General features: G+C 37.0%; 1 long non-coding RNA gene across 1 annotated transcript; it reads left to right on the top strand.

Moving 5' to 3' along the window:
- The first annotated feature begins 13,229 nt into the window (after nt 1–13,229).
- Nucleotides 13,230–15,694, top strand: LOC141633282 (uncharacterized). The gene is made up of 3 exons (XR_012538067.1): nt 13,230–13,402; nt 13,498–13,571; nt 15,495–15,694. It is a non-coding gene; the product is annotated as an uncharacterized LOC141633282 (long non-coding RNA).
- Nucleotides 15,695–16,173: the final 479 nt, after the last annotated feature.

Raw genomic sequence — 16,173 nt, 5'->3', positions numbered from 1 at the left:
TAAGTACATAATTCTTATAGTATTAGACTATTAGGCGTTTTAGTCGGATGTTATATATGTTCATAGTAATCATATATATTTTGAGAGGATATCAATGTGATGAATGAATTGTAGGCAAAGCTTGGAAAATTCAGTCGTCACGACGCTTGGGTGGAACGTCACACTCCTAAGAATGGAAAGACGGAAACTGAATATGATAAGGACGACATCAAAGAAAAAATTGTAAGTTTGAATAAATATGTCACCCCTACCACTGGTGGTCGGAGTTATATAATTATGAGCTGCTTAATGGTTTTATGTGTATGTAGAGGATCTGTGAGAAGGAGGTACAAGAAGAAAAGTGGAAGCCTGAAGGACGTGATGACATTCTTGCTAGGGCAATCGGCAAAGCAGAGCATCCAGGTCGTGTGAGAGGGGTATCGATGCATGTTGGTATCAGTAAGTATTTTGGGAAAACTACTCGAAGTGGTGATGATTCCAAGAAGGTAATCTATAAATACTGTATTTTAACCAACGTAATTTATAACTATATATGCTGACATTAATTTTTACTACACGGCTAAAGAAAATGGCCAGGTTGATGGTGAGAATGTTTGAAAGTGGGGAAAAGCCATCAGAAAAAGAGTTGGATATGGTTCAAGAAGTAATAAAGGAAGCATAAGAGGAGGAGTAGGAGGAGGAGGAGGAGGAAAAAGAGGTAGTAATATTTATGTCTTATATATATACAATGCGTTATATGATTTGGAAAATCAGTACGTGTTATATGGACAAGTGTTAATGTACAGAAGGAAGCCGAGGAGGACATGGCAAGGGAGAAGGAAATGGCAAAGGAGACTGAGGTGGGAGCCGGGGATCGATATCAGGCAGTTGAAGAGGAAGAGGAAGCCAGGAAGGTCGTGATACAAGATGAGATTGAGGTAGTTTATGATCAGACGTTCTTCTCTACACCGAAAAAGGTAATAGCTGCTAGTTTATAATTATTCATCTCAGTACACGTTTTTTACTTATGAAATTTATTAAAGGTAGTGAATGTATGTGTACTAATTGATTAAAGCTGTCGTGAAGGGCGATTGCAAGGTGGCTTGTCGTCTGTTCTATTTACAGGGGAAAAAGAAAGTTGCAATTGCCAGGGGTTACGTGTTTAATTACGACCGGCTTCAGCAAGTTAAGGTTCATGGTATACCCCTTCGTGACAAATGCAGGAAAGTGGAAGTGTCCCAATTATATAAAGATGAGTATGGGGAAGTAATAGTACCATTTCCTAATGAGGAGGTCACTTATTTAAAAGAAGCCTTAAGCTCTTATGTGCAATGGTCTGACAACCTCATCAATGTTGTCATCTCCAAGGTACCTATATGCAGACATTAATTATTACTTGTTCTTTAAATATATTAGGGTACGAATATTAACATATCGTAAGTACTTTAATCTTTACATTTGCAGAAGTTAACCAAAGCCATGATGGCAGCTAAAGCAATTACTACTACGTCAACGAAAGTTGTTGCAGTCAAGCCTGCTTATGATTCTTATTATGAATCGTGTGAATATAAGAAAAAAATGAAAACTGCTTCGCTGATGGCTTTGCACAACCTGACAGTAAAGAAGTCACCTAGAGGGGATGTAGTCATGATTAACAATGAAGAGGAAATTGTGGGTAAACATGATATAGCCGTCTTGGACCAAGCAAATCGATGGAATTTGTCGACCTTGACAATTTAGATGTTGTTCACATTTTGATTTGGATGAAGTAAGTTTTATTAATAAAACTATTTAGTCATTTCCATTTACGAATAATGATGTTTGTTTAAATTATCAATTACAATAACAATTTTCGTTCCATGTGGCGTAATAGGTACCTCAATAATCAGTTCGCTGAGTTGAAGGTCCCAATTCACGCCTACGGATCGATTCTTGAGTCCTAAGGCGTTCTCTGTGCACATAATTTCATACGAAGAACAAATCAATAGTATCGCTCGTCGGTTGATGTCGTTAAAAAAACTATGGCTTGCCCCCTACAATGAGAATATGTATGTATAGTATGTGATTATTGTAAAGAATCACGGTTCTATAAATTTATTATTAACATGCTTAAATGCATGTAAATGAACAGTTCAATGTCCCAAATTGAATAGGAAGCATTGGGTGCTACTGGCAATCCAAGTGGAAACAAAAATATTGTACTGGATTGACTCTCCCGAAGGCAAACCCTCTGACAGTTGTGTAAGGATGATAACTGAGTAAGTTTACAACCTTCAATAATGTCATTTGTTATTGTATGACTTGAGCCATATATAAGCAAATAATAATGGCATGTGTGTATATTTATGAATTAGTGTTTTTGAAGCAAAAAAAAGATTATGCCCACTTGGGAAATTCGAAAGCAATGCTGTTCCCAAATTTATCACGCCATTAGTAAGTGTATTCTTAATAATTACTCGTATCATTTAATTAATGTTTCTGCGAGAGGTTGATTATCTAATTCAGGTGATTTGTGTATGATTTATATAATTGTCTTCTAAAGCACCAGACGACAAACAATGCGCCTTTTACGTTTGTCAGTCCATGTGGAAGGTTATCAACGGAAAACTTTCTACCTTTCCGAGGCGAGTTAGTGTGATTTAAAAACTATTTCAGACGTAAATTGAGTTTAATTCTGTATACTTCCATGTATTATATCTATTTTGATTATGTATATTTTGAATTGTAGTTTCCACTAATACTCAACAAAGCCCCAGAATATTCGCCAGAGGACATCAACCAGATGAGAAATATGTGGGCCAGTTATGTTGTTTCATTAGCGGAGTCTCAATAGTTTGCTCATGCTTTATGTACGTGTGTGTGTATATATAGAGCCATTGTGTATTGGCTTCTTTTGTTTTTTTGAGGAAGTTGTGTTTTGTCTTTTGATTAAGTTGGTTGTACTATTTTGAATCTGGGTTAAATTGATCACGGGGTGTAATATTTTGATGCAGGATTGAATTTTTGCATTGCACAGCTGCGGGAATGCTTTATTTTCAACAGCAGCTGAAAAATAGCATTCTAGCAGCTGCTACAAACGCTGCTGAAAAAATAGCATTTCAGCAGCTGCTAGAACAAGCTAAAATCATTTTAAAAAAAAAAAAATTAAAAACGATAACGGTTAAAAACAACCCGTTGCAAACAATTATTTGACAACTGTTTTATTTAGATAAATAACCGTTGACATCTTTTCCCTCCCATTCAAACCGCCAAAAATATAAGATAACGAACGATAACCGTTGTCGAGTTCAAAACTTTTACAACGGTTTATTTAAGAAGAACCGTTGTCAAAGTTTCATCAATAAAAAGAGATAACGGTTAAATACCGTTGTCAATTAATAAATATAACAACGGTTTAGCACGCAATAAAACCATTGTTAAATTTTGACATTTAGTTAAATAAGATAAGGAAATGAACCTTTATCATAGATAATATTTAACAACGATTTTGGAACCACTAAACCGTTGTCAATAGTAAACTAAGACAACGGGTTTGAAACCGTTATTAATATTTAACAATGATTTCTTAAAAGTATACCCGTTGCCATAAACATATTTAACAACAGTTTTATAACGGTTCTTGAGTTGTGATAACGGTATTATAGATCCGTTATTGATGTTATATAACGGTCGCATGTTTGTATACAACCGTGGTATATATTTAACAATAGCCGTTGCAATAACGGTTCCTTGTTTCTATTTAATAACGGTAGTTGCATTATCTGACCATTATTGAAGGTCTTATTTGGTGTAGTGTTAGTATGGTCATTCGCATAGTCTACGAGTTTTTGATTAATTCTTCTGAACGAATAGATTTGACTTAATGTTGGCAAACTACTTATTTTTCTGAGATTTAGTGCCTTATTAAACCGATGACATTCATGATCGGTTTCATTTTAGGATGAGAGTAGTACTCCTTGTAAGACATGTAACATCAAATTGCATAAGTATGATATTTATCTCTTAGTACCTGTATGCATTCGGTTTGTGGCGGTGACACATGTGGAGAGGCAATCCTTTCTCTCTATTTTACCCTTGAACTTCACTAGTTAAATAGACTTGTTTTAACCCATCTATTAACTATAATCCAAAATATAGCCTACCCTAGTCAAGGTAATTTAGTTGTTAATTATGGGTACGTGGTTGATTGTCGATTTGGTATTCCATTATTGTTATGAGAAAAGGGTTTGGAATGAGGAAAAAGAAAAGAAAAGAAAAGAAAAAATGATAAAAAGAAAGAGATCAGCACAAAATGAAAAAATGATGAAGATGAAAAAAAAAAAGGAGAAGAAAGAAAATTACTGATTTTTATGGAAGAAACGGTTTATTACTCCCATGTTTATCCTTATATTTTATGGGGAGTCGTGTTTTGATGATGTGAGTGAGTTTATCGTTTTGTTTCTCATATGTTGGGTTTGTTAAGCGGAATGAGTTTATTATTTGGTTACGGTTGTACTAGCTTGGCTTTACCTCCACATATCCAAATTTATTTTGCCCCTTTTCACCCATTTACCTCACCTCACACTATATGTAAGTCCTCGGCATGTGTCTTGGTCCAGTTTGGTTGGAATGCGTATGTACGGTCGGTAGAGATAATTATCATGTTAGATTGCATGCATGTTGTTATAGGTCGCAGTTAGGTGAGTGGTTTCATTCTTTCTATCTTACAATATACTCACCATGTTCTTTAAATGAGTGATGAGCGACCCGTTAGAGTCCAACATAACCAAGTCTTGCAAGGTCGACGGTTTAGTGGTCTTATCATTGATTTAACTCGTTTGCATTTGATTTATTACTATGGTGTTGATTTATCGCATTAAATGGTTTAAGCGAGTCATAAGTGTAGCTAGCTGTGAGATTGTATACCGTTTCATTAGTCCCCCTTTTTGTCCTTTGTGTATTGCTTGCTTGGGGACAAGCAAGGGTTTGGTTTGGGGAGGTTTGATGCGTGCCTTTTATATGCATTTATTCTAATGCTTTGCACGATTTTCTATGCATATTGTGTAGCGATTAGCTACTATTCTCCCATAAATTGGCTACTTTAGGTTGTTTTATAATCTATGCAGGTTGCGGATCCAAGTATTAGAAAACGAGCCAAAACCCGCCTTTGAAGCTGCGTTTTGATGTTCGTAAGAAGAAAGCTCGGAAACTTATGCCTTGGTATGCGTGAAGACGCCGAGAGGAGAGTTGGAGTGACGTCTGGTGCTGGAATTGTGGTTTTAGTCGATCAACTGATTTCTATAGTCGATCGATTGAGTTTGCTTTAGCGAAACTTGGAATTTATGTTTTAGTCGATCAACTGGGATTGTCAGTCAATCGACTGGTATCTGCTTTGGCCGGGTTTTTGCTCTCCGTATTTCGGCCCATTTAGCTTTTAATTGTGATTACTTTTGGACTTAGTATTTAAGAAAGTGTTGTAAATAATTTAAGGTTACGTTTTACACACTGTAAACTCTTGTATGTTTCTTTCTCTGAAGCTTTTGCATCTGAAATCTTGGAATTTTCCTCTTCATTTTATTGATTCGGTAATCAATCAACCTTTATTTTTCTCTTCACTTCTCTTCCTTAGTTTCTCTTTCCTTCTCCTTTATTCTTGTTCATTGTTTATGATTAACTGTGATGCAGGAGCACTTGAAGAAAATGAAAATGAAGTCTTAATTAGTCGGAATGTAACTCACATTTCTGAAGGTTTCAAAATGGGCTCAAGTATCGTGAATATGATTGCATGGAGAGGCCAAGGTGACGGGTTGGAGTCCGTCTAAGTCAACACGCCAACCAAGGAGGGTCAAGGTCGTGTGCTGATGGAGGTGTTTACGATTATTAGTTTCCTTATTTTTGCTTTCCTAATTCTAGTCAATAAATTTAAGGTAGTATTGTTATTTCCTTATAGTTTCTTTCCTAATCTTAGCAAGATTGTAATAAGGCAAATTGCCATAATATGGGTCGGATTTCCTAATCAGTTTAGGACAAGTTAAGGAAGTTTAGGGAAGGGAGGTCGGTTTCCTTATAGTATAAATAGGGACTTTTGTATTCAGTTTTATTCATTCAAGTTTAGAGATTAATACAAGTTTTCTTGTTGCTTATTTCTTGCGAGCTTTGACAGTCTTATTTCTTTCTTGCGAGGGAGAGATTAGAGTGTGGTTGATCCTTGCGAGGTGAGAGTCACAAAAACCAGTCGTGTGTGAGTTCGTGTTCCTTGGGAGGGAGGAGAGTTTATTCACTTCATATCTTTTAATTTCCGTTCAAAAATATATAAAAACCAAATAAACAGTTTAATATTCCGCTGCGTTTTTTACAACAAAACCCGAACAGTCCAACGTACTGTTCATATCTTTAAAATCGACCAGATTTTACATCAATTTGGTTACCAGAGCAAGGTTATTTATTTGTTTCTTAACAAGTTAATCTTGGGAAGTAAGGATGCCGGGAGAGGACGATTCCAGCAAGACAACCGGTGATGGCTCAGGCACACTTCAAGAACAGCTAGATGAGATGAAACAAGCTATGGCCGAGCTAAAGTATATGATGAAGAACCTTCCAATTGGACGAGGTAGAGAACGAAGTACAAGTCGTAGTAGGTCTCGTGGATCATATTCTGATGATGCGGTTTCCAAGTCCAAAAGGGAGAACAAAAATGATGATGATCGAGGTCTAAAACTTGACATACCTGATTTCAATGGAGATTTGGATCCCGAAAAGTTTTTGGATTGGATCAGGCAAGCTGAACGAGTTTTCGAGTACAAGGAATACAATGAGCATAAAAAATTCAAGGTAGCTATTCTAAAACTCACTAAATATGCATCATTGTGGTATGAAAACTTGAAAAAACAGAGGAAGCGAGATAAGAAGAGCAAGATTGATACTTGGGAGAAACTTAAGAAGCACCTTATGAGGAGATTCTTACCAAGACATTATGAGCAAGAAAATTACCTAAAATTGCAATCTTTATCACAAGAAAATCTGTCCGTGGCCGAGTACATTAAAGAATTCTAAAGGATGATGATTGTTTGTGATCTTGAAGAGAAGGAAGAGCTTAGAGTTTCAAGATGCATCAAGGGTCTAATACCGTCACTTGCATCAAAAGTTGAGGTTCAGATTTACAATGGGTTTGATGATGTGTGTCGTTTGGCTCTAAAATTCGAAAAGCAAGACAAAACAAAGAAATCCTATACCCATTCGAAAGGAGCAAGTTCTGGCTCGAGTTCTTATTCTAAACCAACAACGAGCAAGCAAAATGAAGTTGTGACAGAAGAAGTAAAGGACAAAGGTAAGGGTGTCGTGGAACCTAAGGGTAGCTCATTAAGACGCTGTTTTAAATGCCAAGGCTATGGTCACATAGCTAATGAATGTCCACAAAAGAGAGCACTTACCGCTCAAGAATTGCGCAACATAGTTCCAGCATTTGTTCCAACCGAACAGTCAACCGAACTGTCTGATATTGAAGAGGACGAGGAAGAAGGTGTCGCCTATGATGTTGATCCATTGAGTGAAGAGGAGTGATTGGTAATTCGTAATCTTCATGTGGAAACAACTCCGGTTGAGGCTGAACAAAGGGAGCAAATATTTCACACTCGTTGCAAGGTACATTCTAAAATTTGCAATCTAATCATTGATAGTGGATCATGTACAAATGTTGTGTCAAAGGAGTTAGTTGATGAGCTGAAATTACAAACCAAGAATCATAATAAGCCATATAAATTGCATTGGTTGAATGGGGACAATGGAATACAAGTAAGGAAGCAAGCATTAGTTTCTTTGAGCTTGGGACCTTATAATGATGATATTTGGTGCGACGTGATTCCTATGAGTGTGTGCCATATTCTATTGGGACGACCATGGCAGTTTGATCGAAAGGTTGAACATGATGGAAGAACTAACATATATAGCGTGACCAAGGGCAAAACAACATTCAATTTGAACCCTTTATCACCTAATAAAATCAAGGAGCTGAAATCAAAGAAGGGGAGCTTATTTATGGAAGCTCGTGAGGTTGAAGAAGTTCTAGCTCGTGGAGAACAAGCTTATGTTCTTATGGTTCGTGAATTAGAAGCCAATGGTGAAGGAAGCAGCCGTGAAGTTCAAGGACAATTAAAGGAGTTTTGCGATGTATTTCCCGAAGAATTACCGGTTGGATTACCTCCTTTAAGAGGTATTGAACATCAAATTGACTTAATTCCATGAGCTCAATTACCAAATAAACCTGCCTATCGTTGTAATCCCGAAGAAGCAAGAGAATTACAAAGGCAAGTACAAGAATTAATTGATAGGGGTTATGTTCAAGAAAGTTTGAGTCCTTGTGCCGTACCAGCTCTATTGGTTCCAAAGAAAGATGGGACTTGGAGGATGTGTATTGATAATAGGGCCGTTAACAATATCACAATAAAATATCGATTTCCTATGCCGAGGTTGGATGATATGTTAGACGATTTGAGTGGATCACGAGTATTTTTGAAGCTTGATTTACGAAGTTGTTATCATCAAATGAGAATTCGTGAAGGTGACGAATGGAAAACATCGTTCAAGACTAAGCAAGGGTTGTATGAGTGGCTCGTTATGCCATTTGGTCTTTGCAATGCTCCTAGTTCGTTTATGAGATTGATGAACGAAGTGTTGAGGCCATTCTTAAACAAGTTTGTGGTGGTGTATCTCGATGATATTCTTATTTATAGCAAGAGAAAGGAGGAACATATTGAACATCTCTGTGAAGTGTTTAAAATGCTACGAAAACAGAAACTATATGGCAAAATGGAGAAGTGCACGTTCATGGTGTCAAGCGTGGTGTTCCTAGGTTATTTTGTTGGTGAGAATGGTGTGAGCATGGATCCGTCCAAGGTGGAGGCAATCAAGGCATGGCCGGTTCCTAAATCAACAACCGAGGTTCGTAGTTTCCATGGTTTGGCTTCATTTTATCGAAGGTTTATCCAAAATTTCAGTACAATCATGGCGCCTATAACCGAGTTGACGAAGAAGGGTGAATTATTCGAAGTTGAGTGTGATGCGTGTGGAATTGGGATTGGGGTTGTTTTGGTGCAAGATAAACGGCCAGTAGCTTACTTTAGTGAAAAGTTGGGTGGTGCGCGATTGAATTACTCGACTTATGATAAGGAGTTCTATGCAATTGTGAGAGCATTGGATCATTGGGGTCATTATTTGCGACCTAAACCATTTGTGTTACATTCGGATCATGAAGCATTGAAGCATATTCATAGACAACAGAAGTTAAATCAAAGACATGCCAAGTGGGTTGAGTTTCTACAATCTTTTACTTTCTCATCAAAGTATAAGACGGGAGTTTATAATGTTGTTGCTGATGCGTTGTCTCGAAGACATACTTTATTGATCGAGTTAGATGCAAGAATGCTTGGGTTTGAACATATCAAAGAACTGTACAAATCTGATCCAGAGTTTGCTAAGGAGATTATTGAGCCAACGGGGTTATATACTGTTTAAGACGGTTATCTTTTCAAAGGCAATCGATTATGTATTCCCAACGGATCAATCCGAGAGCTTTTGATTCGTGAAGCTCATGGTGGTGCAATAGCTGGACACTTTTGAGTAAACAAGACTAATGATATTTTGAGTGAGCATTTTTATTGGCCAAAGATGAGCAAGGATGTGCAAGAGATCGTGGCTAAGTGTGTGGTGTGTCAAAAGGCAAAGAGTACGTTCAATAAGGGACTTTATACGCTCCTGCCCGTACCTACACAACCGTGGAATGAGGTAAGTATGGACTTTATACTTGGTTTACCTAGAACTCAAAGAGGAAAGGATTCAATTATGGTTGTTGTGCATCGATTTTCAAAGATGGCGCATTTCATCCCATGTCATAAAACCGATGACGCTACCAATATTGCTGAACTTTATTACAAAGAGATTGTTCGATTACATGGTATTCCACTTACTATTGTGTCAGATCGAGATGTTAAGTTCTTAAGCTACTTTTGGAAGACATTATGGAGATTGGTTGGAACGAAGTTGTTATTTAGTACTTCTCATCATCCACAAACAGATGGACAAACCGAGGTGACTAATAGAACTTTGGGAAGCTTGTTACGAGGTTTGGTTAGCAAGAGTACGAAAGATTGGGATGTTAAGTTAGCTCATGCTGAGTTTGCATACAACCGAACGCCGTCAATGACTACGAGAAGATCACCATTCGAAATTGTTTATGGGGTGAATCCGTATCTTCCTATTGATTTGGTTCCTATACCAAAGAAGGATGTGATGAGTTTCGAAGCAAAGGAAAGACAAGCTGCATTTCTTCGAGTTTGTGAACAAGTTAAAGCACAAATCGAGAAAGCCAATGCTAGATACAAGGAGAAAGCAAATAAACATCAAAAGCAACCTGTTTTCAAAGTTGGAGACTTAGTATGGTTACACTTAAGGAAGGAACGTTTTCCATCCAAGAGGAAGAATAAATTGATGCCAAGAGCCGATGGACCATTCAAGATACTTGAAAGCTATGGGACTAATGCCTACAAGTTAGAATTGCCGAGTGAGTATGGAGGTGTAAGTGCGACATTCAATGTTGGAGATTTGTCACCGTACCTAGATGACGAAAATTTGAGGTCAAATTCTCAAAAAGAAGGAGAGAATGATGCAGGAGCACTTGAAGAAAATGAAAATGAAGTCTTAATTAGTCGGAATGTAACTCACATTTCTGAAGGTTTCAAAATGGGCTCAAGTATCGTGAATATGATAGCATGGAGAGGCCAAGGTGACGAGTTGGAGTCCGTCTAAGTCAACACGCCAACCAAGGAGGGTTAAGGTCGTGTGCTGATGGAGGTGTTTAAGATTATTAGTTTCCTTAGTTTTGCTTTCCTAATTCTAGTCAATAAATTTAAGGTAGTATTGTTATTTCCGTATAGTTTCTTTCCTAATCTTAGCAAGATTGTAATAAGGCAAATTGCCATAATATGGGTCGGATTTCCTAATCAGTTTAGGACAAGTTAAGGAAGTTTAGGGAAGGGAGGTCGGTTTCCTTATAGTATAAATAGGGACTTTTGTATTCAGTTTTATTCATTCAAGTTTAGTGATTAATACAAGTTTTCTTGTTGCTTATTGCTTGCGAGCTTTGAGAGTCTTATTTCTTTCTTGCGAGGGAGAGATTAGAGTGTGGTTGATCCTTGCGAGGTGAGAGTCACAAAAACCAGTCGTGTGTGAGTTCGAGTTCCTTGCGAGGGAGGAGAGTTTATTCACGTCATATCTTTTAATTTCCGTTCAAAAACATATAAAAACCAAATAAACAGTTTAATATTCCGCTGCGTTTTTTACGACAAAACCCGAACAGTCCAACGTACTGTTCATATCTTTAAAATCGACCAGATTTTACATCAAATTGTTCTTTTCATACATTCGTCATGCCTAATTTGATTATCGTTATTATCCTTAAGTCCGTTAATTTTATTATGTGTAACTAATTCCCTCTGCTAGGATTTAGGGAAGCCATGATAATAAGACAGTCTTAATTAGTTTATTAGATCTACCATGAATATGAATCTTTGTTGTTAATTGTAGCAGTTAATAGCGATTAGTTGATTAATGAGCATGATTAATTAATTGAACTGGTAAACTCCGACCTAAGATCGAAAGCCTGGTGAGAGTTAGACCTACTGCAAACAATAAAGTGCCCTAATAAGTTGCGAGAGCCCGTTATAAGCATTCTAGGGCGAACAGCGATCCGAGAGGACCTTTTCACTACCTTGCAGACCGTTTCATGACTGATCTTTGACCCTAGACTTGACCGTTGCTTTTTCATGGTGACCCGATGTCCTAGCCTTTTCTCTCATTATTTGAACTCGTTTTCTACTCTTTATTATTCTTTCCTTCAACACTTTTAGTTTATCAAACAAAATATCAACCCCCCCCCCCCCCCCGAATTTGTTACCTAGACACACTTTAGTTAGCAAGTAGAACACATTTTAGTCTACCTTTGGATACGATCCCAACTTCCCTATCTATATTAGTTAGAGATCAGTTGGTTATCTTTTGTAGGTATACGACTAGCCTGTCAAATTTCATCTTAAAAGCAAGTTAAATTTCCTTTTATACCCTTTCAAATAAATCTATTGTTTAAAATGGGAATATTGAAAAGATGGTTGAATTTTACCGAAATATCCTCGATGTTACGTATTTTGAGTACCACCGAATGTTGCTATCTCATTTTTCTTTCTTATTTAGTGTACGATTTGGTAACTACGATTATACCAGTTACTGTTAATAATCGAGTGGACTAAGACACGATAAGCCACAAAATACAGTAAGAAATCATGAAAAGTAAGGATAACTCATAAGAGACTCTTGAGGGACTTTGCATACACGACACGTATATTTCGATGATCATCATGTCTCCTTCGTACCTGGATGCTTGTGGAAACATTGGTTGTAGTAAGTTACATTAAAAATAACCTAACATAATCCTCGGAAAGGGGGTGCTTGGGGGAGAAAGGAATCGAATCGGTAACCATGTTCAACAAAATTCGGAGGAGCAACAAGATGCCATCAGTTTGGAGGAGAAGCACTCTTGTCTTTTTGTATAAGAATAAAGGTGATGTTCAAGAGTGTTCCAATTATCGGGGGATTAAACTTATGAGTCATACGAAAAAGTTATGGGAGCGGATAATCGAGCAAAGGTTTAGGAAATGTGTAAACATCTCGGATAAGCAATCTGGATTTATGCCTGGGAGATCGACTATGGATGCGATTTTTATCATCAGACAGTTGATGGAATACCATCGGGACAAGAAGAAAGACCTACATATGAGTTTTATAGACTTGGAAAAGGCATATTATAGGGTACACAAGGAAGTACTTTGATGGGCTTTGGCGAGAAAGGGTGTGTTTTGAAAATATATTGACCTCATAAAGAACATGTATGAGGGGCTAGTGCAAGTGCTCGCACTAATGTTGTGAGAACAGAAGAATTTCCCTATAACACCCGCGCTTAATACGACTTTAAATGAAACGATTTAATTACTTTTTTTCAAACTAGTTTATTTAGTTAATTAATTATATTTTCAAAACTTATTTTCATAAAAATATAACTTTGAGTATATTATTATGATAAGCATAGTTGTATCGTTATTTATGAGGCGTGTTTTTAATAAAAACCGTTTCATTTCGCTAATTTGGCCTAATCTCCTAATGGGCTCATTTCTTTTTTTCTACTCTTGACCTATCACCACTCTCCTCCACGCATTTTGGAAATCCAATCCCTTTCCCTATGCTTTTCCCTGGTAGCTTTTCCTTGGTAATCGACAAACCAAGCTCCCACCATAAACACACCACATTCAAACTTAAAAATCGAGATTTCTCCTTCGTTTCTCAACCAATTTCTGTAATTCTTGCGCCAAACTCTTTCCATTTTCCTCCTCCATCGTCCTAGGTAATAAAGTTGCGGTCTTGTAGAGCTTTCGAAGTGACCCGTCTTAAGGGGTGTCACGGTTTTGACCTTAAATTCGTGCTTTTCATGTGTCCTAGGTGAAGAACTTGAAGACCCGGACGGAGATTCTTATATTGTGGATGGCACACTTGAGGATTTAAGAGCATTAAAGGTAACGGTGATAGAAGTACTCGATATTATGTTGAAATTTATATGTGTTTATGTGTTGTGTTACTCTTTTATGACGAAAAGTTTACATCTTGCTAAGTTCATGTGGTGTTAGTTTAAGACGGTTTTATACGAGTTTTACTTATCTATTTTGAGAAAAAAATGGTACCTTTGGATTCATGGTGAAGTGGGTAAATGAGTTGGGTAATTTATTTGGTTGGATAATACAATTTTCATGCTCAAAATTTCGTCTTAAGACGGTCTCAAAAGTGGGATGAAAACCATGAACAAAGGGGCTGCACTAGGACACTTTTGGGTTCGATTTTGATGTTGATTTTATTGTTGGTTTGAGTTAATTTGTTAGCTCATATCTTGTGTGCATATATATGAATGAATAGAATCCTTTGTTTGGGTGAATTCCGCCTTGTAACATTCTTAAAAACTTGTCTTAAGACGGCTCCACAAATTGTCTAGAAACCATGTATATAGGTTGTTGATGGGTGTGTTTTGTGGACTGTTTTTGAGTCCATTTCACAAATGGTTTGAGCCAATTAGTTAATTTCCGTCTTATGTGTATATCCATGTATGTAAAGGATTGCTTGTATGTAAGAAATCCTATCGTTTTCATGCTTAAAATTTTGTCTAAAGACGGTCACAATGTAGCTCTTAAAGGCGTGTAAACGGGTCTTTGTTGGGCAGTTTTCGCGGACTGTTTTGACGGGTTTCTCGATGCTAAATTGAACAAATTTTATTTCTTAAGTCTCAAGTATATACACATGTTTGGATTGGGTCTTTTGTATGGGTGAAATCTGCCATGTTTAGGCCTAAGAAACCCGTCCTAAAACGGTTGTAAGAGGAGAGTTGCTGCGTTTTTCTTTGGACTGTGCTGCCTGGTTGTTGATGTTGAGCTGTGCAGGTGCTGCGGCCAGTTTGTGCAGGCCGTGGCTGGGCAGTGATGGGGTGCGTCCAGACCGTGGCTGGGCTAGGGCTGGTCATGGCTAGGCCGTAGCCTCGGCCGGGTTAATTTATGACCGTGAAATAATTGTGTTCGGGTTTAATTTATTTGATTTCCGTCACATGGTTTTTGCATCCTAAATTCTTTATTTACCGTTTATTTATATATTTCTCACATGAATGATAAATGTGGAATTTTTTATTTATTCATGTCACAATTATATAAAATGTCTTAATTTATCTGTAATACGAACTTTAATTCATTCATTCTCATTTATTTATCGTATTTCAAATACGAGTGATTTATTGTACTTGTTTAATTAAATTGGGTCGTGTCCACGTGAATTTTTCAATTTTATATACATTTTGTTTCACTTATATTTACGCCCTACTTGTGCTGTTCTGGCAAGTACGGGTTTGGCGCACTTATGTTGTTATGGCAAGTGAGTTTTATCTTAGTCATTCCGCCACTTTCCTGCTGTTCTGGCGATTGAGGTACTCGATTTGCATTTTTGTCATCGAGTCTTGGATACAGGCTGTTCTACCGTATGTCAAATCGGAATTATTTATTCCGAGAGTCTGGCCAGGTTTAGACTAGGACCGTATTATTATCGTAGTCCTACCCGGGGAAAATTATAGTCTAAGAGTAGTAAATGTCTTGCATCTTGGATGGTTGCATATGTCATTTTTTCTTGGGATACTGTCCATGACTAATTAACGTATACTTGTCTTCTTCTATTTAAATGTCTCACATGATTAGATGAACTTATATTATGCTAGTATTAGTGACTTTAATCTTTTCCATTTAATTGACGAGTTTTATCCCATGACATTTAATATTCATATTGCTTACAATTATTTTCTATGCCTTGCTTATTTGAGTTCTTTCTTACGTTTATTTTGACATAATGTGGCTGGGAGAACCTTGAGTTACTCCCTACTGACTGTAGCATTCATGTTTCATGAATGACAGGTATTAGTTGGTGCTTATATGGGGTGAAGACATGTGTGAGCTAGCGAGTACCTTGACCGTTGGACTTTATATATCGATTGCTAAACTCACCTATTTTTGTCTTGTCATTCGTGGGATATATTTTCCCCATTTTGACTATCACGTTTGTATGAACCTATGTCTTATTTCCGCGTACTTTTTCTCCGTTGAATTTTAGTGAATCCCGCATGTTAAACCTTATCTATTAAACAAAAGTTTCAAAAATTTCACATTTTCTGCTTTTATTTATTGGTTTCACTTTCCGCTTTATCGCGGGGTGTCACAGTTGGTATCAGAGCCTATGTTGGTCCCGACGCACACATGTGTACCCCAAACTAAAACTTGAACTTGACCTTGAATAAAGAATGAGAGATGGGTAGAACTAAGGACCTAAGATTTTTTTTTTTTTGGGAAAGTGTAAGTATATTAATATCAACAAAATTACATCATCCAGTACGAGTTCTTACAAAAATGTGATTCTCAGCAATTTAGATAACACAAAAAAAGACTAACTATGCTGAATACTATTAAGGACCTAAGTTGGTAGTCTCTTTGTATGTGCTATTTGTTAAGTACTAACTTGTTTGATTTCTTTTGTGTCTTAAGAAGATGGTGCGACCAAACAATGTTGAGAATACTATCATGCAAGCCGTTACTCAAA

This window comes from Silene latifolia, chromosome Y (genome assembly GCF_048544455.1).
Source record: "Silene latifolia isolate original U9 population chromosome Y, ASM4854445v1, whole genome shotgun sequence".
Lineage (NCBI taxonomy): Eukaryota > Viridiplantae > Streptophyta > Magnoliopsida > Caryophyllales > Caryophyllaceae > Silene > Silene latifolia.
Note: the sequence above shows the minus strand (reverse complement) of the source record. Positions and strands in the feature narration are given on the sequence as shown.